At 46.7% G+C, this 26,957-nt stretch overlaps 1 pseudogene; it reads left to right on the top strand.

The window, feature by feature from the left end:
- The first annotated feature begins 3,976 nt into the window (after nucleotides 1–3,976).
- LOC144511714 (pepsin A-2/A-3-like) overlaps nucleotides 3,977–26,957 on the top strand; it is a 31,693-nt pseudogene continuing 8,712 nt past the window's right edge.

Consider the following 26,957-nt stretch of genomic DNA (forward strand, 5'->3'; position numbering starts at 1 on the left):
AGCTGTATCCCAATATAACATTTGCTGCCACTGAGCAGGCAATACAGGCGTCTGCACTCAGGTTCTCAACTGCAGATATTTTCTCTTACTGCCTCTATATTCGTATTAACATCCCCTACTTGAGTGGCACGCTGCACCACAGTGCCAAGGTCAATTTGCCCAGTCACCCCGCAGCCCCCACTTCCTCTTCAAGAGCCTCTAATCTACAGCACAGTTGCAATGGCTGAAGCTCCTTCCACTTCTACCTTCTTGATCCCTTTACCCGCCTGATTTGGAAGCACATCCTCCCGTCCCTGACCACTGACCGAATTGGAAACTCTAACCTAAATGATGTGGCCACTTCCTGGGGTAAAGTGTCCGGCTAACTTTCCCCCTCCCTGACGTATAACAGGTTTTGCAGAACCTACTCCAGTTCAGAGACTCTCAGCTGGAATTCCTGAAGCCACTGACACTTTGTTTTGTACTTTTCCAATTCAATCAAATCAAGTCCAATTCAGAGTCTCAACAAGTTGAGACATTTCCGATCCAAGCTGACAAGACAGGGTATGCAACCCTTTACCCTGTCTTGGGCCTGATCTACATGAGCCAAGCTGATTGGAGTAGGCAGACATCTCTGCCCCCAAGGCTTGATCTCATTTGCATCTTAGCCAAAAGGCCGTCATGCCGCTTTTAAAAAATTGCTTCATATGAAAATGAAGCCGAAATGCAACCCAATGACCTCAATCAAGTGCAGCATCCGCATAACTATACTTGATTTTAGCCAAAAGGCCGAGAAGCGACTGACACTTGCTACAGATGTGTTTGCCTCTAGGTCACACTTACTACAGATGTGTTTGCCTCTGGGTCACACTTACTACAGATGTGCTTGCCTCTGTGTTACACTTACTACAGATGTGTTTGCCTCTGGGTCACACTTACTACAGATGTGTTTGTCCTCTGTGTCACACTTACTACAGATGTGTTTGCCCACTGTGTCACGCTTACTACTGATGTGTTTGCCCTCTGTGTCACACTTACTACAGATGTGTTTGCCCTCTGGGTCCCACTGGCGTCCAGGAACACCCGTATTTTACAAATATAACACATCAGCTGTCATCTTTATTGTATGGTATTTAATTTATAATTATTTTCTTTATGAATTTATAGTTAATGACACCTCCTACAATGAGCTTTACTATGGCTGATAATCCTTACTAATGAAAGCTCATAATTATTATTGATTTCCATATATTTTGAAAAATAAATGAGCAAAATACCCACCGACAAATTACTTTCCTGTATCCCTCCTCCCTCACTGCATTGAATTCCCTCCCTCAGCAAATTCCCCAATTCACACTCCGTGACGAGCTGCACTCGGGTGACCAGATGCTGTCTTTCTTTTTGCTTACTTCATGTGCTTAGCAAGACCACCCACACTTATAGTTGAGTCAGCCCTGCTGGCGCGAGAAACTGGTTCAAATTAGCCACTCCAGTAGCTAACTGTAGCTGCCTATCCTGTAGGGAGTTTGGTCATCCCTGTGTAATGATGCACACTCACAGACTTCTTCAGGAGTACAAAGCATATTTATTAATAAGGAGAAACTGTACAGAGGCCAGCAGCACCCCCACCCCACCCTCCCCTTGCTCAGCTGCCCTAGAATAGCCCCATTGGCTGTCTCTGTCCCTACATGTCTTCTAGATGTTTTCTGTCTCAGAGAGAACTCCAACCCCCGGGGGTGATTGCTCACTTGATCTTCCACGCCAGGTGACCCTCTTCTGCTGCGTTGCCCTTCAAGGAGCCATTACCACTCTCTGACTAAGATGGAAAGGAACTTTAAAAGTAAATTGTAGTCAAATTTTAAATGCAACGTGGACTCGATTTTAGCAAGAGATTAACCCTTAAAATGTCCCACTCACCCAATTCCCAAGTTCACACTCTGCGACTGGCATCGTTGGCAAGGCCAGCATTTGTTGCCCATCCCTAATTGTCCTTCAACTGTGTGGCCTGAAGGCTGTTAAGTGTCAACCATATAACTGTGGATCTGGGGTCACATGTAGACCTGGCAAGGATGGTAGATTTCCTTCCCGAAATGGCATTAGTGAATCAGATGGGATTTTACAACAATCAATAATAGTTCCCTGCTCACCATTACTCAGAGGCTAGCTTTCAATTCCAGATGTTTTTTAATTGAATTCGAAATTTCACCCGCTCTCATTGGCGGGATATGAATCTGTGTCCCCAGAACATTCGCCTGGGTCTCTGAACTACAAGTGTAGGGGTGGGATCTTCCGGCGCTCACCCCAAAACTGGAAAATCCCGCCCAAGGTCAACAGACTATTGCATGGTCCACCCCACCCCCTCCCCAACCCAACCCACTCCGATTCCAGTTGCAGGCGGGACTGGAAAATTCCCCCTACGGGGAGGGGGGTCGATGTCCTGAAGGCATTATCACTTGACTATTAATCCAGGAACTTAGTTAATGTTCTGGGGACCCTGGGTTCAAATCCTGCCACAGCAGCTGGTGGAATGTGAATTCAATAAAAAATATCTGGAATTCAGAATCTGCTGATGACCATGAAACCATTGTCAATTGTTGGAAAAACCCATCCAGTTCACTAATGACATTTAGGGAAGGAAATCTGCTGTCCTTACCTGGTCTGGCCTACATGTGACTCCACAGCCACAGCAATGTGGTTGACTCTTACTGCCATTGGGAAACTGGGAATGGGCAATAAATGTTGGCAAGCCAGTGATGCCCATGTCACATGAATGAATTTTAAAAAGGTATTACTATGCCACCATCTTCCCAACTTTGTGCTTGCTTTGGTTATTCCAATATTGATAACCTTCTATTAAAGGCAGACTTTGACTGCAGAGAAAAAGGAAATTCTCATCCTGACATCTGGACACTTTCATCATTAGCTGAGTCTTCACTCTATCTAGTCGGGCGTTGGAATGAAGTAAGAGTTTCTGCTTACACATATTGCTGGTGGAGTGTATGTAGATTACAACCATGCTCTGAAATGTCTAAAATACTCTGCAGGCTTGCAATATCTAATAAGAGGGAAGGCATCTCTTGGTGGTTTAGGAAGTACTAGGTTGTTGCCAAGGGGTTCGCATTCTGCTTTATATGTTCTTCCTTTCTGAACTATATCCTTCGGCAGTGGGCAGTACTGCTCAAGTTCACAGATGCAGTCATCTTTTGCCATACGCTTTATGTGGAACGCCCTTGAGTCTGATCCTTCCACAGTGAGGAAAAAGTAAATCTCTTGTTCTCACTTCCAGCAAAAGCTGCTCGGTCACCTCATCACAAAAGCAGTACTTCCCACATGTGAGAGTGTTTGACATGGTTAGTGACTTGTCGGGGGTCTGTTCGATTCAGTCACTAATTGTTCCTCCTTTGTAACAGCAAAAAATGCCGGGCATGAGCATTAACAAAAGAAAGAACAAATAACTTCCGTTTCTCTCGTGTTTCTCTCAGTGCAGCACATATATTGCCTGCCCTTACCTTACCCACCACCCTCTAACCTCCTCATTCCGCCCCCCCACCTTTCCCCTCATCCTCCCCCCGCCCTGCTATAATGACTGTGCCCCAAAACATTTCCATCACATTAGTAAAGGGAAGAACAAGTTTTTCAGGAACCCGATTTATACCAACATTGTCTTCGGTACAGAAATAACAGCCAGAAAAAAAAAAATCAACATTCTTACACCACTGAGGCTGAGCTGAAACTCGTTGAGCTGTTTCAGTAAGTTTGAGGTTTCTAAGATTAATCATACCTCAGTCAACAGCATTGCCAATGCCCCAGATATACAAGCCCACCACAGTGTTACAATTTCCTGCAATATCTTGGCTACTGCCCGTGTCTCCCATTCTCGGAATACCCACTGTCGTGTGTGTTAGGGTGATAGGAAATGCACAAGTCGTTCATAGGGGACTGTACAAACACATTGTGGGTTCATCAATTAATTCTAAGCATTTGCGACCATTTATGCATGGATAGAAAGGTGGAACTCATCAACAACAGAGCTGCCAGTGTGCTCAACTTAAAGACAAAGGTGAAGCTAAAACAGGACGACCTGACGCACTTCCTTTTAATGATGTCATGCTGCAATCCCTTAAAGGCATATTACAACACTCACTGACCTTCGAATTAGCCCCAACATAGAAACATAGAAACCCTACAGTGCAGAAGGAGGCCATTCGGCCCATCGAGTCTGCCCCGACCACAATCCCACCCAGGCCCTACCCCCACATATTTTACCCGCTAATCCCTCTAACCTACGCATCCCAGGACTCTAAGGGACAATTTTTAACCTGGCCAATCAACCTAACCCGCACATCTTTGGACTGTGGGAGGAAACCGGAGCACCCGGAGGAAACCCACGCAACAGGAAAGTGGGGCATGAAGAAGTGACCACAGATGCGCTGGATGATTCCCCAACATGGACCTCAGGAAAATCATTTATCAGTGAATTCAATTCCAAACAGCCAGCAAATGAGAGATTCAGCTAACATTGTCAACATGGAATTGTATACAATTTCCTCTTGAGAGGTTTACCACCTAATGAAAATTTGGAACATAATTGGTCAGTCTCTAACAATTTCAGTGCCATCAACAGTGCTGATAGCAGTGAGCGAATGGGCTTTGGTTGTGACCAGCACCCACGGCAATATTTGTATACAGTAAATTAATTGTCACCATTAAGATGGTCACCCAACCCTCAGAGCTGCTGAACACTGAGAGAACTGGCCATTCAGCATTGCCACATGGAGTGGTGACCACTGCTGGAGTTACCCCTGGAGAAAAGGGGACAGGTCAATGGATGTGCACCTCAATACCGGTTAATTAGTGTCAGGCAATCTCCAGCTAGGAAGTGGGACATGTTGGGTTTTGGATTCAGGGATAGGGCATTCCCAATGGGGAGGCCTCCCATGGACCAAATAGTGCCTGAAAAGGAAGGCCTTCCCCAAGAGGCCATTAGGAGACTAGCAGGATTCACCGGGCAATTCCCCCAGAAGGGTGGAGGGCACTTCACAGCTACTTAAATGCCACCAAAGATGGACGGGAGACTCTTTGCATTGAAGTGGCTCAATTGGACTCTGGACGAGAGGGTTGGCCAATACCTTCCCCATCACTGGCAAGATGGCTTGGCAAGGAGTAGATGATGACCCTCTCTGCATGGGTCTATCCTGTGTGAACTCCAAAGCTTCACTAGGGATTCTCCCGTGTGAACATGTGAATAAAAATATATTGCAGAAAATGTGGTACAAATGTTCGACCTAAAAAAAGCAAAGTAAAAGTAAAATAAAACAGTGGCTTCCCACACCACAAAGATCTAGTGAGCTCTGTGGGGTCGACCTCCTCCATTATGATGTCAGTTTCATTTGGACGCCAACTCTAACAGACCAAGCAGCCAATCAGATTGAAGTATTGTCACTGGCAGAAAACCAGGAAGTAAAAAGCACCGATTATCCTTCACTCTTTAATCATTTTACAGTGAGTAAAACAAACACTGGGACATCACATGGGATTAATGTATTGGCGGAAACATCAGAAATAAATGTCTTTTAAACAAATAATTATCTTGAAAATCTATGGAAGTTTTATCATGAAATGAAGGGAACAATCCAATTCTTGAATCACCTGCAATCCACTTGTTGAAGGCACTGTTAGCCAGAGAGATCCAGGATTTTGACATGGCGACAATGAAGGAAAAGCAATACATGTCCAATCCAATTTGGTTTTGACTTGGTGAGGAACTTGCAGGTGGTGGCGTTCCCATCTATCTCTTTCCCTTGTTCTCCTCGCTGGTAGAGGTTGGTAGATACCATCAAATAAATCTTGGTGAGTTGCTGCAGTGCATCTTGTAGAAAGTACATAACATAGGTATAGTGCACAGGTGGTGCAGACAGTGTCTACCATGGTGTTTGACTCATCGGTTTCTTACATCAGTGGCTTTGCATAATGCGTATCAACTCAATACAATCCTTCAAACAGAACTATGGTGATAAAAGACAACACACTAATTTCATTGTTGCAGCAATCTTCGCAGCTAACTTTTGTATTTCTGACCCTTACATAACAGATAATGGGGATCTGAAACTATGGAATCTTACAATCACGCCCCATTGACCGGTGGCGTACCGAGCTGATGAGATCACAAGAGTGCTGAGAAATCAGATTCGCACCCGAGTGGGGGGAAGGAAGGGGGATCGGTCTGGGTGGGGAGGGGGGGTCACAGGAGGGGTGATCCTTCTGGGCAGAGGGGATTGTGATCAGCTGTGGACCCCTATGGTAGAGGGTCACTCTGCTGCTCAGAGCAGAGAGACCTGCTCATGCGCAATTGCACACTCTGCTGATCTCAGCTGGTTTTCAGGCGATTTAAGCCCTGTGTGACGAAAAACAGATGATGAGTTTTTTTTCTGCTCTAAGTGCATAAGATACCAGATTTGAATTTGCCAAATAAAAACGGATTGGAAACTCTCCCGTTTTCACGCTTGTTCTGCACGTGGAACTTTTTTCTAATTTTTCCCCACCCGTGTGTGATCCAATCCAATACATGACTCGCCAAATGTTAAACAACTATCGATTACAGATTTTTAATGTCATCCTGGTGTCATCTACATGCTATGTGTTTAGTGACAAATGCCCATTCAATGGGCAACTTACAGAGCAGCCAACCTACGAGTTACAAATAAGCTCAAAGTCGTCAAGATATTAATTCATTGCTTATCAGTCTCTGAGGCTATTCTCAAATTGCAACACCCCAAGCAATTAAACAAATCATGTTTAATGGCACTGTAAATAAGGTTCTAATTTCTTTATCAGTTGCAATTGCATTAATAACTGCTGCTGACATTTAATCATGTGACAAATTGCAATAGTTTGGCATTACATAAATTGGAAACAATATCTGTTTTTATCTGCAAGGACATTGATAGTTACCGGTTATGGAAAAGCTTTTAATTGTCTGATCTGTTATCCAAATCGGAATGGTTTGATCCTGATCACTATAAAAGCAGCAACAACTAGAACCCATTTGCAGGATTTTAAATTTGAGGGAATATAACCTTGGTTTGTGCACTGTCCTCTCAATAGCATCTACCAAACTGGCAACCTCAGTGTGCACTTTAACCTTTGGAATGGAGGTACCATTCTGGTAAATCTATGAAGCACTCCATCCAAGGCTAATATATCCTTCTAAAGGTGTGGTGCGTATAGTACTGAGTGATTGGTATAGCAGAAGCATGATTTCTACATCCATGTTGTTATTCAGCTTTTAATTTAAACACCTTCCAAGCATTCCAGTTTAATGAGACAAACAAGGACAAGAGTCGACTCTTAGTTAATCCAACAATCGCTCTCTTTAACACTTTAGGTACCAAGTTCAATTTAAACAGTGGCAAGTCTCGAACTCTTTAATTGAAATTTAACTCTTAACTGAACATTAATTTTAATTATTTGTTAGAGATGTGGCTAAAATTCACAAAATATAGAATGTTGGTTTAATTATTATGGTAAGTTTGTTCATCAATATCCACAAAACAGCACCTTAATGGACACTCTGGCCTGAATATTGTAGTAAGAAGTTTAACAACACCAGGTTCAAGTCCAACAGGTTTATTTGGTAGCAAAAGCCACACAAGCTTTCGGAGCTGCAAGCCCCTTCTTCAGGTGAGTGGGAATTCTGTTCACAAACAGAGCATATAAAGACACAAACTCAATTTACATGAATAATGGTTGGAATGCGAATACTTACAACTAATCAAGTCTTTAAGAAACAAAACAACATGAGTGGAGAGAGCATCAAGACAGGCTAAAAAGATGTGTATTGTCTCCAGACAAGACAGCCAGTGAAACTCTGTGGGGGTTACAAATAGTGGGACATGAACCCAATATCCCGGTTGAGGCCATCCTCGTGTGTGCGGAACTTGGCTATCAGTTTCTGCTCAGCGACTCTGCGCCGTCGTGTGTCGCGAAGGCCGCCTTGGAGAACGCTTACCCGAATATCAGAGGCCGAATGCCCGTGACCGCTGAAGTGCTCCCCAACAGGAAGAGAACAGTCTTGCCTGGTGATTGTCGAGCAGTGTTCATTCATCCGTTGTCGCAGCGTCTGCATAGTTTCCCCAATGTACCATGCCTCGGGACATCCTTTCTTGCAGCGTATCAGGTAAACAACGTTGGCCGAGTTGCAAGAGTATGTACCGTGTACCTGGTGGATGGTGTTCTCACGTGAGATGATGGCATCTGTGTCGATGATCCGGCACGTCTTGCAGAGGTTGCTGTGGCAGGGTTGTGTGGTGTCATGGTCACTGTTCTCCTGAAGGCTGGGTAGTTTGCTGCGGACAATGGTCTGTTTGAGGTTGTGCGGTTGTTTGGAGGCAAGAAGTGGGGGTGTGGGGATGGCCTTGGCGAGATGTTCGTCTTCATCAATGACATGTTGAAGGCTCCGGAGGAGATGCCGTAGCTTCTCCGCTCCAGGGAAGTACTGGACAACGAAGGGTACTCTGTCCACTGTGTCCCGTGTTTGTCTTCTGAGGAGGTCGGTGCGGTTTTTCGCTGTGGCGCGTTGGAACTGTTGATCAATGAGTCGAGCGCCATATCCTGTTCTTATGAGGACATCTTTCAGCGTCTGGAGGTGTCTGTTGCGATCCTCCTCATCTGAGCAGATCCTGTGTATTCGGAGGGCTTGTCCGAAGGGGATGGCTTCTTTAACGTGTTTAGGGTGGAAGCTGGAGAAGTGGAGCATCGTGAGGTTATCCGTGGGCTTGCGGTACAGTGAGGTGCTGAGGTGACCGTCCTTAATGGAGATGTGTGTGTCCAAGAATGCAACCGAAATAAACCTGTTGGACTTTAACCTGGTGTTGTTAAACTTCTTACTGTGTTTACCCCAGTCCAACGCCGGCATCTCCACATCCTGAATATTGTAGTCATGATGTGGACAAGCCAGCATTGGACTGGGGTAAACTCAGTAAGAAGCCTCACAACACCAGGTTAATATCCAACAGGTTTATTTGGTAGCAAAATCCACTAGCTTTCGGAGCGCTGCTCCTTCGTCAGGTGCGTGGGAGTTCTGTTCACAAACAGGGCATATAAAGACACAAACTCAATTTACAAAATAATGGTTGGAATGCGAGTCTTTACAGGTAATCAAGTCTCAAAGGTACAGACAATGTGAGTGGAGAGAGGGTTAAGCACAGGTTAAAGCGATGTGTATTGTCTCCAGACAGGACAGTTAGTGAGATTTTGCAAGCCCAGGCAAGTTGTGGGGGTTACAGATAGTGTGACATGAACCCAAGATCCCGGTTGAGGCCGTCCTCATGTGTGCGGAACTTGGCTATCAGTCTCTGCTCAGTGACTCTGCGCTGTCGTGTGTCATGAAGGCTGCCTTGGAGAACGCTTACCCGAAGATCAGAGGCCGAATGCCCGTGACCGCTGAAGTGTTCCCCAACAGGAAGAGAACAGTCTTGCCTGGTGATTGTCAAGCGGTGTTCATTCATCCGTTGTCGCAGCGTCTGCATGGTCTCCCTAATGTACCATGCCTCGGGACATCCTTTCCTGCAGCGTATCAGGTAGACAACGTTGGCCGAGTTGCAAGAGTATGTACTGTGTACCTGGTGGATGGTGTTCTCACCTGAGATGATGGCATCCGTGTCGATGATCCGGCACGTCTTGCAGAAGTTGCTGTGGCAGGGTTGTGTGGTGTCGTGGCCACTGTTCTCCTGAAGGCTGGGTAGTTTGCTGCGGACAATGGTCTGTTTGAGGTTGTGCGATTGTTTGAAGGCAAGAAGTGGGGGTGTGGGGATGGCCTTGGCGAGATGTTCGTCTTCATCAATGACATGTTGAAGGCTCCGGAGAAGATGTCATATCTTCTCGGCTCCGGGGAAGTACTGGATGACGAAGGGTACTCTGTCCGCTGTCTCCCGTGTTTGTCTTCTGAGGAGGTTGGTGCGGTTTTTCGCTGTGGCACGTGGAACTGTCGATCGATGAGTCGAGCACCATATCCTGTTCTTATGAGGGCATCTTTCAGCGTCTGGAGGTGTCTGTTGCGATCCTCCTCATTTGAGCTGATCCTGTGTTTATGGAGGGCTTGTCCATAGGGGATGGCTTCTTTAATGTTTTTAGGGTGGAAGCTGGAGAAGTGGAGCATCATGAGGTTATCCGTGGGCTTGCGGTACAGTGAAGTGCTGAGGTGACCGTCCTTGATGGAGATGCGTGTGTCCAAGAATGCAACCGATTCCGGAGAGTAGTCCATGGTGAGTCTGATGGCGGGATGGAACTTGTTCTTGTCATCATATAGTTGTTTCAATGTATGTTCACCATGAGTCCAAAGGAAGAAAATGTCATCAATGTATCTAGTGTATAGCATCAGTTGAAGGTCCTGTGCGGTGAAGAGGTCTTGTTCGAACCTGTGCATAAAGATGTTGGCATATTGAGGTGCGAATTTGGTCCCCATGGCTGTTCCGTGTGTCTGGATGAAGAACTGGCTGTTGAAGGTGAAGACATTGTGGTCCAGGATGAAGCGGATGAGTTGTAAAATTGCATCTGGAGACTGGCAGTTGTCGGCGTTGAGTACTGAGGCAGTTGCAGCAATGCCATCGTCATGGGGGATGCTGGTATAGAGTGCCGAGACATCCATTGTGACGAGGAGTGCTCCTGGTTCAACTGCTCCATGTGTGCTGAGTTTCTGTAGGAAGTCCATCGTGTCGCGACAAAAGCTGGGGGTTCTTTGTACAATGGGTTTCAGGATGCCCTCGACATAGCCGGAGAGGTTCTCGCACAGGGTCCCATTGCCCGATACGATGGGACAGCCGGGTGTGTTTGCCTTGTGTATCTCCGGGAGGCAGTAGAGATCCCCAACGCGGGGAGTACGTGGGATGAGAGCACGGAGGGTGCTCTGAAGGTCCGGATCAAAGGTCTTGATCAGTTTGTTGAGTTGACGGGTGTGTTCTTTGGTCGGATCTGCAGGTAACTGTCTGTAGTGTTCCTCGTTGTTGAGTTGTCGGTACACTTCTTTGCAGTAATCTATTCTGTTCAGTATGATGATGGCCCTTCCTTTGTCTGCTGGTTTGATGACAATGTTGCGGTTTGTCTTGAGAGCGCGGATGGCGTTGCATTGTGATTGGGTGATGTTCGGGGCTGTCTTGTGAGTGCGGTTGATGAATCTGGTGTTGACGCACCTCCTGACGGCTTGGGCACACATGTCAAGTCGAGGGCAGCGGCCTTCCAGAGGAGTCCAATTCGACTCTTTCCTCTTCGGTTGCTGCACTGCGGATCTCTCTGTTGGCTGTTCTGGTTCATTGGCTGTCTCATTGTGCTCACTGTTGGCCTCTTGGGGTTTGTGGAAGAACTCCCACAACCTCATTCACCTGATTAATTCCTCTGTGTCTGCTGCGAGACTGATGGGGTCTATTTTGGTGGTGGGGCAGAAATTGAGCCCTCGGCTGAGAACTTCCATTTCATCTGGTTGAAGTGTGCAGTCCGACAAGTTGACAATGGACTTCCCTGCAGTGGTACTGTTTTCTACTGTGGTACCGGGGGAGGCTTAGTTGCTGCTGGTGGTGATGCCGAGTTTATCAAGTTTCCTGTTCTTGGTGTGCATGTAGATGGTGTAGTTCCTTTGTCTCGTCTGCTTGGCAGAGTTTCGCAGCTGGTCTGCGTCCTGAGTGCAAGTTGAGAATATGGACTCTATCTTGGTTTCCAGGCTGCAGTGTTTGCTGTAGAGCTGGTGTATGAGGTGGTTGAGGAGTGTGAGAGAGGTGCGATGGCAAAGTCTCTCAGCATAGCCTGTGTTATATGTTGACCTGAGTGGGTTCGTGATCTGTAGTCCTTTCAGTATCTTGTCTGCTTTCTTGCATCTTTGTAGAAATTTGATGTCTGTGTCGATATGCGCGATCTTCTTGGAGATCCTCTCCACTTGGAGCCGGCAGTTTGCAGTGTCGATGGTAGTCATGATGTGGAGATGCCAGCGTTGGACTGAGGGTTAAGCACAGGTTAAAGAGATGTGTATTGTCTCCAGACAGGACAGTTAGTGAGATTTTGCAAGCCCAGGCAAGTTGTGGGGATTACAGATAGTGAGTCGCAGTGCGTAAAAACTTCTGGAGGTTGGCGTCGTGGTCCTGCTGGTCATGGCCGCAGATAGTGACGTTGTCCAGGTACGGGAAGGTAGCCCGTAGCCCGTTTTGGTCCACCATTCAGTCCATCTCACGCTGGAAGACCGAGACCCCATTAGTGACGCCGAAAGGGACTCTTAAGAAGTGGTAGAGACAGCCATCCGCCTCAAAGGCCGTGTATTTGCGGTCCTCTGGGCGAATGGGGAGCTGGTGGTAGGCTGACTTCAAGTCGATGGTGGAGAACACCCGGTACTGCGCAATCTGGTTGACCATGTCAGATATGCGCGGGAGAGGGTACGCGTCCAGCTGCGTGTACCTATTAATGGTCTGACTATAGTTTATGACCATCCGGGGCTTGTCTCCAGTCTTGACCACCACGACTTGTGCTCTCCATGGGCTAGTGCTGGGTTGAATGACCCCTTCCCTGAGGAGCCGCTGAACCTCAGATCGAATAAAGATCCGATCCTCAGCACTGTAACGCCTGCTCTTAGTCGCGATGGGCTTGCAGCCTGGCAAGAGATGTTCAAATAAGGAAGGCGGGGTAATTTTGAGTGTCGAGAGACTGCATGTGGAGCGCGCTGGACAATTTGGAGGCTGCAGTTCTCCCACTGAAAGTGGAGGGAGTGGCCCATCGTACTGCAGGGTCACACTCTTCAGGTGGACCATAAAGTCTAGCCCCAGGAGTACCGGAGCGCAAAGGTGCGGTAACACGAGGAGCCTGAAGTTCTCGTAAACTGTGCCCCGCACCATTAAGGTTACCACACAGCTCCCAAGAACAATAACAGATCGGGACCTCGACGCCATAGAGATTGTCTGCCTGACAGTTTGCACGCGGAGAGCGCACCGTTTCACTGTATCCGGATGGATGAAACTCTCCGTGCTCCCGCTGTCAAACAAGCAATGTGTCAGGCGCCCATTTACCTCTATGTCCATCATGGACTTGTCGAGTCTGTGAGGCTTGGCCTGGTCCGGGATGATTGACGCCACTGTTGGATCCTGAGTGTAACTGCAGGCAGCTGAGATAGTTGACGACGGGGACCCCTGCTGGTCTTCTGCGGCCGGTGTCGACCAAAATGGCTGCACCCACGAATCGCACGTGGTCGATGGTGTTGAAAGCGGCGGCACCCGCAGGTCGCACGTGGCTTGCGTCGTTGTCATCAGAAATGGCGGCGCCTGTGAATCGCACGTGGTTGAAGACATCGACGAGGCCAGAGACGAGGAGATGGATCCTGGGGAGTCACACGCAGCACTGCTGGGCTTGGAAGGGATCTTTGCTCGGCACACTTTTGCATAGTGCCCTTTCTTCCCACAGGCGGAGCAAAACACCGTCCTGGCCGGACATCTCTGACGAGGGTGCTTCGCCAATCCGCAGAAATAGCACCGTGGGCCTCCTGGAGCTGTCGCAGCCGTCAGGTCTGAAGTTGAGAGCATTATCGTGCAGTTCCGAGGAGCCGCCGGGTACAGTTGAGGCGGTGGCTGTACTTGCCACGATGTTCCCACGTGGTCGGAGGGGTAGGTTTCAAGACTTCTGGAGGCCGTTTCCATCGATCCGGCCAATTCTACCATCTTAGCCAGGTCCAAGTTACCCTGCTTTAGCAGCCGCAGGCGAATATAGGATGAGCCGATTCCCGCCACGAACGCATCTCGGATCAAATCGTTGGTGTATTGAGTAGCCGACACCTCCTTGCAATTGCAGGCTCTGGCTAGCTGTTGAAGTTCGCGCAGGTACTGTCCCGTCGTTTCGCCGGGCTGCCGCCATCGAGTGGCTAATAGGTGACGAGCATGAATTTCGTTCGGCGGTTTATGGTACAGCTTCTTGAGTAATTCGATGGCCTTTTTGTAATCTTGGGAATCACGGATTGTTGCATACACAGTGTCGCTCACCCTTGTGTGGAGGACCCGCAATCTGTCGGCGTCGGTCTGGACTGCTGTCGAGGCGTCGATGTAATCCTGGAAACACTTCAACCAATGGTCGAAAGTGTTCGAAGCTCCCGCGGCACGCGGATCCAAGATTAGCCGATCGGGTTTCAGCATCTGCTCCATTTTTTTTTTCCGAACAAAATTTCGGTATTTTGTTGCGAATAAAATTGATGCACGATTAATTCACTCGGGAGGCTAGGACATACCCAGGAATAAAGGCTTTTATTCGCAACAAGAATAGAGCATACTGCTTAACAATACTATCCCAGACTAAGGGCCACTAGGAAGTAGCAGTGACCTTTATAGTCCTATAAGAAGGCAGAGCCAAACGGAATGTACCACAGAACAATGCTAACAGGTGGAACACCCCAACCCTAACCCCAACAGTAACATATGTACAAGTACCCATAGTGGTAACCACCTACGGTTCACCACACTGGTGTTGTGAGACATTTTACTGAATATTGTAGACATTAAGTAAAGTGTTTGCAGGACTTTAGCAGAGCATGAACTGGTGAGAAAAAAAGGGATTCAGTGACAAGTACCACATTGTGAATAAGACAGAAATCTTCTTTCGCAATGCTCTACACACAATCAGCATGCATCTCAATTCAAGACAGATGTTGGGTGGAACTCTCCAGCCGCGCTTGTCAAAAAGCCGGAAATTCCCGCCCATCTGTCAAAGGGGTTTCACATTATCCGTAATGTGCCCACTAAAATTCCAGTGGCGGGTGGGATGGAAGAATTTAAAATGGAGATTGCCAGATACTTGTAATCACTCTTTGTAGTCCATTTTGAAAATAGTTGTGCTCCTTGCGGCCTACTCCAGATCTTAACTTGTATGTCTGTATGTATGGATACCTTCATATATTAATCTCTGGTTTTTGTAGATGTTACTTGTATTTACTAATCAGAACATAGTACATAAAGGACATGACTTGTGTACATAAGACCATAAAACCATAAGATATAGGAGCAGAATGAGGCCATTTGGCCCATCGAGTCTGCTCCACCATTCAATCATGGCTGATATGTTTCTCACCCCCATTCTCCCGCATTTTCCACATAATCTTTGATCCCCTTACAAATCAAGAACCTAACCATCTCGGTCTTAACTGCACCCAATGACCTGGCCTTCACAGCCTTCTGTGGCAATGAATTCCACAGATTCACCACCCTCTGGCTGAAGAAAATTGTTCTCATCTTGATTCTAAAGGGTCGTCCCTTTACTCTGAGGCTGTGCCCTCCGATCCGAGTCTCTCCCACTAATGGAAGCATCTTCCCCACGTCCACTATATCCCGGACTTTCAGTATTCTGTAAGTTTCACTGAGATACATGATACTGAGAGAAAGGTGCAGAAAAAGATATTTGACCTCATTTGGAAGGACGTATCAGCCTGAATGTTGACCCATTCTCACTCCTATCCATTTAGAGTGAAACTAATTAGGAGTAAATCTCTCCACGAAGTCTTGGAGGAACGTGGTTTACTTGAGGATTTTCTGTAGAAAAACTCATACAGCCCATATTCAAAATATCTCGGACCAGCCCAGGAGGAGTCACTTGCATCAGAGCCAATAACAAACTACCTGGATGTAAGTAATCTGTTAGTTTCTAAGGAAGAACAGCAAACAGAATACAATTGAAGCAGTCACAGCGCGGTCAACTTGATTACATTCTGCCCTTTATTAACCTGCCACGTGTATCTGGAACCCAAAAATGCAACAAGTGTTGCACTCAGTCATTTTGCAATGGATATGCTTTAGCAGAGCACTAAGGAAGTGTTGCATTGTCAGGGATACACTCTGTTAGATGATATGGCAAACCAAGATCATGGGGGCAAACTTACCAGAATTTGGCAAAGTGTCAGGTTCTGAGTGAAAACCGGTGTGTTTCTCTCCAGGTCTTCTGAGACTTTGTCAAAAACAAAATGGGTGGGTGCATCTCATGCCATCATCTAGAGGGCTGGTAAAGCCATTTTTAAAGTTAAAGTTTATTTATTAGTCACAAGTAAGGCTCACATTAACACTGCAATAAAGTTACTGTGAAAATCCACCAGTCGCCACACTTCGGCACCTGTTCGGGTACACTGAGGGAGAATTTAGAACGCCAATGCATCTAATCAGCACATCTTTCGGACTGTGGGAAGAAACCGGAGCACCCAGAGGAAATCCACGCGAACACAGGGAGAACGTGCAGACTCCGCACAGACAGTGACCCGAGCCGGGAATCGAACCCAGGTCCCTGGCACTATGAGGCAGCAGTGCCACCCACGTCCCGATCAGAGGAAAAAAAAAATCCTCCTCCTGCCACAGCATCACAGTTCTCAGGGGCTACCCTCCCTCCCCCCACCCCCCACCCCCCCTCCACCATACTTCCCCACAATCAGCGATGGCATTCATCCCTCCCCCCAGTCAATGCCGGCCCTCCCCTCCACCCCCCCCCAAACATCATGGGCAAGGCAACCCTTGCCCCCAACACCCCACACAAACAGCCACAGTCGGCATCCGCAGATCCCACGCCCGCTCCCCCACACCACCACAAATAAGTGAAAGACTTCAGGTTCCCTCGAGGGTCTGCCCCTGGCACTGCCCCCCTGACACTGCCTCCGGCACAGGTTGGCACTACCAGATTGACATTGTGCTAACCTGGCTGTGCCAACTTGTGCCAGGGCCATTGTCATGGGCACTGCCTGGTGATGTCCCTCTCTCCCGGGGAATCAATTCACCTTTGCACCCCTGGGTGGGGGGGAATCCCTACATCGGGGTGAACCTGTTGTAAACCTCGCCGACATTACGCCACGTTGGCAAAGTATGATATACGCCTCGGGGCAATATATGGCGGGGAGAGAGGGGGTGCTAAATTGTATGTATCAAAATCAGGTTCAGGTCCAATATGGGCGTAAAGCTGACTACATCACTGGTGAGGTGTGGCGAAAATCGAGTATTGCAAATCTTGCCACCGATCTCATGCACGGAAACAGTGGGCTCAAGATCCCACCCAGATGGATGTAAAAGAGTCCAAGCCAGCTTTTGATGCAGAACCGGTGAGTTCAACTCAACAGTCATCACTTAACCATAGCTCCTGACTAAAAATCTGGTTGTCATCACAACACTTTTTGTGCGAGCTTGCTGTGAGCAAATTGGTTGTCATTCTTCCTAAATCATGCAAGAAATCTCACAGCACCAAGTTAAAGTCCAACAGGTTTATTTGGTATCACGAGCTTTCAGAGCACTGCTCCTTCATCTGGTGAGTCACCGGATGAAGGAGCAGCGCTCCGAAAGCTCATGATACCAAATAAACTTGTTGGACTTTAATCTGGTGCTGTGAGACTTCTTACTGTGCCCACCCCAGTCCAACGCCGGCATCTCCACATCATTCCTAAATCATAACAGTGACTACACTTAAGAAATTACTTTATTGGCTGTTAAGCCCCTCGGGATATTCTGGAATTCTGAAAAGTGCTACATAAAAACACAATCTTTCTTTCATCATTACCGGAATCACAGAAGAGGTATTAAATCGAATTAAATCAGTTTCAGCTTCCCTCATGAAACCGACAATTCGTCATTCCTACATTTATTGCTAAGTGCTCATTTGCTCCAATTTCTCAGACACTTCATTCCGTGAATCAGTGGAACATTTGCCAAAAGTGCCCTTAGTAAATCTCAATGTTGAAAAATGAAGGAACTGGTTTGAACTAAACACTGGGGACTGTAAAACGCAGCTGGCTGGAAAAACAGTTGCAAAACACGGTTCCCATTGTGATTGAGTTAAATGCACTCTCTAAATTATTCTAAGAAAACTCTAAAGGCTTTATTCATGTCGGACATGGACAGAATGTATTGCCCATTCCTAGTTTCCCTGTTCAGGGTGCAGTTGAGAGTCAACTACATTGCTTAAACATATCTGACCTGTAACACATCTCCACTGTATTTTGCTATTATTTGACATGTTCCCTTTTAATTTCCTGACAGCTGTTTTACTACGGAACGATCAGCGTTGGTGATGCGCAATTAATTCACTCAGGAGGCTGGATTGTACCCGGGAAATAAAGGCTTTTATTAGCAACAAGAATGGAGCATACTGCTTAACAATACAATCCCAGACTAAAGGGTCACTAGGAAGTGCAGTGACCTTTATACTCCTATAGGAAGGTGGAGCCAACCGGAGTGTACCACAGAACAATACCAATGGGTGGAACACCCCAACCCTAACCCCAACAGTAACAAGAGTAACATATGTACAAGTACCCATAGTGATAACCATCTATGGTTCACCACAGTTGGCACTCCACCTCAGAGTTTCGTTGTCATCTTTGATACTGGCTCTTCAAACCTTTGGGTTCCATCGGGTTACTGCTCCAGCCCAGCATGCAGTAAGTAAGATAATGGAAGAAGTTCTCACAATAGCTCATTTTGGTTTTATTGAACACATAATATCTACAGAAGCTTGAGGTGATGCAGTTATTCTTCTTTTAACTCAAATTGTGAAGCACTAAAGTCCCATTTGGCTCTGTGTGTGATTTAAATGATTAGAACATAGAACATAGAACATAGAACATTACAGCGCAGAACAGGCCCTTCGGCCCACGATGTTGCACCGACCAGTTAAAAAAAAAACTGTGACCCTCCAACCTAAACCAATTTCTTTTCGTCCATGAACCTATCTACGGATCTCTTAAACGCCCCCAAACTAGGCGCATTTACAACTGATGCTGGCAGGGCATTCCAATCCCTCACCACCCTCTGGGTAAAGAACCTACCCCTGACATCGGTTCTATAACTACCCCCCCTCAATTTAAAGCCATGCCCCCTCGTGCTGGATTTCTCCATCAGAGGAAAAAGGCTATCACTATCCACCCTATCTAAACCTCTAATCATCTTATATGTTTCAATAAGATCCCCTCTTAGCCGCCGCCTTTCCAGCGAAAAACAATCCCAAATCCCTCAGCCTCTCCTCATAGGATCTCCCCTCCATACCAGGCAACATCCTGGTAAACCTCCTCTGCACCCTCTCCAAAGCCTCCACATCCTTCCTGTAATGTGGGGACCAGAACTGCACACAGTACTCCAAGTGCGGCCGCACCAGAGTTGTGTACAGTTGCAACATAACGCTACGACTCCTAAATTCAATCCCCCTACCAATAAACGCCAAGACACCATATGCCTTCTTAACAACCTTATCTACTTGATTCCCAACTTTCAGGGATCTATGCACACATACACCTAGATCCCTCTGCTCCTCCACACTATTCAAAGTCCTCCCGTTAGCCCTATACTCAACACATCTGTTATTCCTACCAAAGTGAATTACCTCACACTTCTCCGCATTAAACTCCATCCGCCACCTCTCGGCCCAACTTTGCAACCTGTCTAAGTCTTCCTGCAAACTACGACACCCTTCCTCACTGTCTACCACACCACCGACTTTGGTGTCATCAGCAAATTTGCTAATCCACCCAACTATACCCTCATCCAGATCATTAATAAATATTACAAACAGCAGTGGCCCCAAAACAGATCCCTGAGGTACACCACTTGTAACCGCACTCCATGATGAATATTTACTATCAACCACCACCCTCTGTTTCCTATCCGCTAGCCAATTCCTGATCCAATTTCCTAGATCACCCCCAATCCCATACATCTGCATTTTCTGCAGAAGCCTACCATGGTGAACCTTATCAAACGCCTTACTAAAATCCATATATACCACGTCCACTGCCTTGCCCCCATCCACCTCCTTGGTCACTTTCTCAAAAAACTCAATAAGGTTAGTAAGGCACGACCTACCTGCCACAAAACCATGCTGACTATCACCTATCAATTCATTACTCTCCAAATAACTATAAATCCTATCCCTTATAATTTTTTCCAACATCTTGCCGACAACAGAAGTGAGACTCACCGGTCTATAATTCCCGGGGAAGTCTCTGTTCCCCTTCTTAAACAATGGGACAACATTCGCTAACCTCCAATCTTCTGGTACTATACCAGAGGCCAACGACGACCTGAAGATCAGAGCCAGAGGCTCTGCAATCACTTCTCTTGCCTCCCAGAGAATCCTTGGATAAATCCCATCCGGACCAGGGGATTTATCTATTTTCAGACCCTCCAGAATATCCTGCACATCCTCCTTATCAACTGTAATACTGTCTATTCTACTCCCCTGCAACCCAGTGTCCTCCTCAGCTATATTCATGTCCCCTTGCGTGAACACCGAAGAGAAATATTGGTTCAATGCTTCACCAATCTCCTCCGGTTCCACACATAACTTCCCTCTGCCATCTATAACTGGCCCTAAACTTGCCCTAACCAACCTTCTGTTCTTGACATACCTATAGAACGCCTTAGGATTCTCTTTAACCCTATCCGCCAAAGTCTTCTCATGTCCCCTTTTAGCCCTTCTAAGCTCGCTCTTCAACTCCCTCTTAGCCAATCTAAAGCTTTCTAGTGCACTACCCGAGTGCTCACGTCTCATCCGAACATAAGCCTCCTTTTTCTTTTTAACCAACAAAGAAACTTTTTTGGTGCACCACGGTTCCCTAGCCCTACCAATTCCTCCTTGCCTGACAGGGACATACCTATCACAGACTCGCAGTAGCTGCTCCTTGAAAAAACTCCACATGTCGGACGTTCCCAGTCCCTGTAATCTCCTAGTCCAACCTATGTTTCCTAATTCTCTCCTAATAGCCTCATAATTACCCTTCCCCCAGCTAAAACCACTGGCCCGAGGTTCATGCCTATCCCTTTCCATCACTAAGGTGAACGTAACCGAATTGTGGTCACTATCACCAAAATGCACACCAACTTCCAAGTCTAGCACCTGGTCTGGCTCATTTCCCAGCACCAGATCCAATATAGCCTCACCTCTAGTTGGCCTGTCTACATACTGAGTCAAAAAACCTTCCTGCACGCTTTGAACAAAAACTGACCCCTCTAACGAGCTAGAGCTATAACAATTCCAGTCAATATTAGTCAAGTTAAAATCCCCCATAACAATTGCCCTATTACTTTCACTCCTAAGCAGGATTGACTCCGCAATCCTTTCCTCAACCTCTCTAGAACTTTTAGGAGGTCTATAAAAGACTCCCAACAGGGTGACCTCTCCTCTCCTATTTCTAATCTCCGCCCATACTACCTCAACAGATAAGTCCTCATCAAACCTCCTCTCTGACACTGTGATACAATCTCTGACCAATAATGCTACCCCTCCCCCTCTTCTACCTCCTTCCCTACTTCGACTAAAACATTTGAACCCCGGGACCTGTAGCATCCATTCCTGCCCCAGCTCTATCCATGTCTCTGAAATAGCCACAACATCGAAGTCCCAGGTACTGATCCACGCTGCAAGTTCACCCACTTTATTGCGAATACTCCTGGCATTGAAGTATACACATTTCAAACCCTGCTCCACCCCACCTCTGCAATGCCGTGCATTGCAGTCCCCATCCATGCATCCCTCCCTTTCAGCCCCACTACTCAGGATCCCTCCCCCCCCCCGAATCAGTTTAAACCTCCCTGCATGGCCTTAGCAAATTTACCCCCCAGGATATTGGTCCCCTTCTGATTAAGGTGTAGACCATCCTTCTCATAGAGGTCACACCTTCCCCAGTACGAGCCCCAATTGCTTAAGTACCTGAACCCCTCCCTCCTGCACCATCCCCTCAGCCATGAATTCAAACCTTCCCTCTCCCTATTCCTCTCTAAACTATCCCGTGGTACAGGCAAGAGTCCAGAGATAACCACTCTGTCAGTCTTGGCCTTTAGTTTCCACCCCAACTCCATAAATCCCTGCCTAATATCCCCTTCCCCTATCCTCCCTATGTCGTGTGTCCCCACATGTACAATAACTTGTGGTTTATCTCCCTCCCCCCTAAGAGTCCTGAATACCCTGTCAGACACATCCCGGACCCCAGCCCCTGGTAGGCAACACACCAACCCTGAGTCCCTACCCTTAGTTCCGACCCTCCTATCTGTCCCCTTAATTGTGGAGTCCCCAATCACAAGGCCCAGTCTTTTACAGCCCCTAACCACCTGAGCTTTCTCACTCGGCTCACCCCCAGAGATCTGCTCTCTATGCTCAGTTGATTCCTCCTCAACTGTAGCCTCCAGCACCGAAAACCTATTATGGAGGGGAACCGCCCCAGGGGATTGTCTTCCCGATTGCTTCTTACCCCTCCTCCTGGCATTGACCCAAGCCTCATTTCTAGGAGTTACTATTTCTCTATAACTCCTATCAACATCCACCTCCGCCTCCCGAATTATGCGGAGTTCCTCTAACTCCCCCTCCAGCTCCTTTACACGCTCCTCCAGAAGCTGCAATCTAATGCACTTCTTACAACCAAAATCTCCTGAAACACTACTGGATTTCCTCACCACATACATCCCACAGGAGATGCAGCATACTGCCTGAACTGCCATCCCTGAAGCCATTACCAGCAAGAAAAAAAGAAAACAAAAAACTTCCCCACACTTATAATTAGGTTAGAGGAGGATGGAAGGGTGGGATCCTCTACCAGTGTAGAGGATCGGGTATCTCCTCTGCACCAATTTATAGGGCTAGGGGCCCGAGAGAAAAAAAAAAACTACTGCTACCGGCAGGCTTCGCGATGCGGCCTTCCGGTTTCCGTTAATTACAAAAAACCTCCCGAAAATTAGACAAAAAAAACCCCAGAATTTACTCACAGTCCGCGCTCTCTCTCTCACCGCTCACAGTCTCCACCCCGCAGGTCCGCTCCCAGAGGAACACTGAGGCCGATACCCCAAGGCGAGTACTTATAAGGTAAGATTGGCAAATTCAATTCTTTAGCCTTTGAATTATCAGTAATAGATTGTATCTGAAAGAAGCTCAGAGGGTGGTGAGTGTCTGGAACGAGCTGCCAGAGATAGTAGTAGAGGCGGGTACAATTTTGTCTTTTAAAAGACGTTGAGACAGTTACATGGGTAGGATGGGTATAGAGGGATATGGGCCAAACGCGGGCAATTGGGACTAGCTTAGGGGTTTGAAAAAAGGGGCGGCATGGACAAGTTGGGCCAAAGGGCCTGTTTCCAGGCTGTAAACCTCTATGACTCTATGACTATAAAACTACTGGATTGTCAGGAGAACCCATTTTCCCCTCCCTGTTTCAACATTTACACTCGGTAGACAGTATGGGCGGGATTTTACAGCCTTGCTCGAGCAAGACCAGAAATTCCCACCCGAGGTCAACAGACATTTCTGTTGCCTGCCCCTCGCCCGCTCCGAATCCGTGGCAGGCGAGGCAGTAGAAGTCTGGCGTATAACTCTGGTCTGCCACTTCCAGATCATTTCAAGGGGTGGTTCTCATATTGCAACCTTTTTGTTTGTCCAATTTCGTTGATTTGGAAGTCTGATGATCTGTGGAATTTATTTACATTCTGCCAATATCTCCCTGTATCTCTTCCATTGGGCATGACATTGCTAACTGATCCAGTAGGTGATGAATACAATTGGGATGGTACAGTGACTGAGCGGTTGGCACTGCTACCTCATAGTACCAGGGCTCTGGGTTCAATTCTGGCCTGGGATGACTGTCTGTGTGGAGTTTGCACATTCTCTCCGTGTCTGCGTGGGTTTCCTCCAGGTGCTCCAGTTTCCTCCCACAGTCCAAATATATGCAGGTTAGGTTGATTGGCCGTGCTAAATTGTCCCAGGTTGTGTAGGTTAGATGGATTAGCCGTGGCGGGACATGGACCAGGCAAAGGTCCTTGGACTTCAGGCGGGATTTTCCGGCCTTGGGGCAAGCACAGCTGGAAAATCCCGCCCAATGTCTCATGGGCTGCACTCAGAACCCAGATGGGCTGGCTGCATGTGGCCCCTGGGGCATAGATTGTCCACCACTGTTTTGCTTTAGATTAATGACCTGGAGATTTAAGGTATACGGAGTTGGATCCTGAATCAATTCAGGTTGGATCTTACCCATGTACATCTTACTCATGTTACTGTCTAAACACTTTTTAAAAGGCAAAATTGTACCCGCCTCTACTACTACCTCTGGCAGTGTTCCAGACACCCACTACCCTCTGTGTGAAAAAATTGCCCCTCTGGACCCTTTTGTATCTCTCCCCTCTCACCTTAAACCTATGCCCTCTGGTTTTAGACTCCCCTACCTTTGGGAAAAGATATTAACTATCTAGTCACCACTATCAATGCTAGCTTTTTATCCCATATTTATTTTTAATTAATTGAATTTAAATTCCCCAGATGCTCTGGTGGGATTTGACCATTTCCCCACACCAAGTCCTGGCCAACTTGTTGTTATATTGAAATTAATTATATAATCTGATGAAACTGACTGTATAAAATATGCTTTTCCTGCAGATGATCATCGCAAGTTTAATCCACGAACCTCCTCAACATTTAAGATGGGTAAAAAATATGTTGCCATCCAATACGGAACAGGCAGAGTGACTGGCGTACTGGGATATGATACTGTCAGAGTAAGTCAAACTAGCTGATCACCGATATCTGAGGTGCCTCAAGTGTTCTTCACTATCAGTGTCCCAGATGGTGGGCAGGAATTTATAGTCTCACTTGACCCAAGACTGGAAAATCCTGCCCGAGGTCAACGGACCTTCCCATTGTCTGCCCCTCGGCCGCTCCGATTCCCGTGGTGGGCGGGTAGAATTCCGGCGTGTCCGTTTTTTAATTCTGTCACAAGACGTAGGTGTCATGAGCTGGGCCCATCCCTAATTGCCCTTGAACGTCTCACCAAGTTTCCGCAAAACTGAAGAACAACTTGGAGTATTGTGAGCAGTTTTGGGCCCCATATCTAAAGAAGGATGTGCTGGCCTTGGAAAAGGTCCAGAGGAGGTTCACAAGAATGATGCCTGGAATGAAGAGCTTGTCGTATGAGGAACGGTTGAGGACTCTGGGTCTGTACTCCTTGGAGTTTGGAAGGATGAGGTGGGGATCTTATTGAAACTTACAGGATACTGCGAGGCCTGGAGAGAGTGAACGTGGAGAGGATGTTTCTATCAGTAGAAAAAACTAGAACCAGAGGGCACAAAGGAACAATCCTTTAAAACAGAGATGAGGAGGAATTTCTTCAGCAGAGAGTGGTGAATCTGTAGAACTCTTTTCCACAGAAGGCTGTGGAGGCCAGGTCATTAAGTGTCTTTAAGACAGAGATAGATAGGTTCTTGATTAATAAGGGGATCAGGGGTTATGGGGAAAAGGCAGGAGAATGGGGATGAGAAAAATATCAGCCATGATTGAATGGCAGAGCAGACTCAATGGGCCGAGTGGCCTAATTCTGCTCCAATGTCTTATGGTCTTATCGTCTTTAACTTCCTGCCCTTTGTATCCCATCGTCCTTGAGTTAAACATCAGTAATCCATGAACCTTTTTGATTAATTTTTGTACCTGGGTTTTAATGGTTTACGTTGTTGGTTTCCTGAGTGACTCTCCTCTATTATTTTTAACTTCTTACCATTTGGAAAATTTTCTTTGTTTTCTGTCCAAAGTAGATGACCTCACACATGCCCACATTGAACTCAGAATGCACATTCAATAACTCTGTTAATGTTCCTTTGCAACAATGACCTGCCATCTGAACTATTTACTATCCCTTCTAACTTTACGTTAATTTGCAGTCTTAAACAACTCTCAATTCCTTCATCTGGATCATAAATAAATATGGCAAGAAGCTGAAGCCCCACATCAGATAAAGAACAAAGAACAAATCACAGGAACAGGCCCTTCGGCCCTCCAAGCCTGTACCGATCACGTTTACCTATCTAAACCAAACACTTATATCCCTCTATTCCCTGTTTGTTCATATACCTATCAAGATAAGTCTTAAATGTGGCTAATGTCACTGCCTCAACTACCTCACTTGGCAATGCATTTCAGGCTCCCACCACCCTTGGCGTAAAACACTTGCCCTACACACCTCCACTGAACCTTTCCCCCTTTATCTTGAACTTGTGCCCCCTCGTAATTGTCATTTCCAACTAGATCCTGAGAGAACACCACTTGTCACATTCCATCATACATACAGGATAAGGGATAGCACATTTAAAACAGAGTTGAGGAGAAACTACTTCTCCCAAAGGGTTGTGAATCTGTGGAATTCGCTACCCCAAAGTGCGGTGGATGCTGGGACAGTGAGTAAATTTAAGGAGGAGTTAGACAGATTTTTAATTGGTAATGGGTTGAAGGGTTATGGGGAGAAGGCAGGAAAATGGGGATGAGGAGTATATCAGCCATGATCGAATGGCGGGGCGGATTCGATGGGCCGACTGGCCTATTTCTTCTCCAATATCTTATGAACTTATGAACTTATACATATCCTTTATCTCCACTCTCTGAACCCTACCTCCCAACCAATTTCTAACCAAACTATGTGCTTACTTTTGCATAAATTATTTTGCGTAGAAACCTATCCAATGCCTTTGGATGTCCTGATGTAGAACGTCCATAGACATCCCCTTATCTACCTTATGGGTGACCTCTTCAAAAGGTTTGTCTAGTTTAGACAGACATGTCTTGTCTTTAATAAAATTGTGTTGGTTCTGTCTGATCAGTTCACTCTCACCTTAGTGACAGATTCAAATAATATCTGAGTTACTCAAATAAGTAGAAGTTTCTTCTTCGTTCTTTAATTTACAAACACTGTCAGGTCCACAATTTTTGGGGAAGGCGGTGGCGAAGTGGTATATTTTCACTGAATTAATCATCCAGTGACCCAAGGTAATGCTCTGGGGACCCGGGTTCGAATCTCACCACGGCAGATGTTGAAATTTGAATTCAGTAAAAATTTGGAATTAAAAGTCTAATGGTGAGCACAAAAGCATAGTCGATTGTCAGAAAAACCCATCTGGTTCACTCATGCCCTTCAGGAAATCTGCCATTCTTACCCCATCTGGCCTACATGTGAATGCAGAGCCACAGAAATGTGGTTGACTCTTAAAATG

The sequence above is a fragment of the Mustelus asterias genome, chromosome 25 (assembly GCF_964213995.1).
Source record: "Mustelus asterias chromosome 25, sMusAst1.hap1.1, whole genome shotgun sequence".
In the NCBI taxonomy this organism is placed as follows: Eukaryota; Metazoa; Chordata; class Chondrichthyes; order Carcharhiniformes; family Triakidae; genus Mustelus; species Mustelus asterias.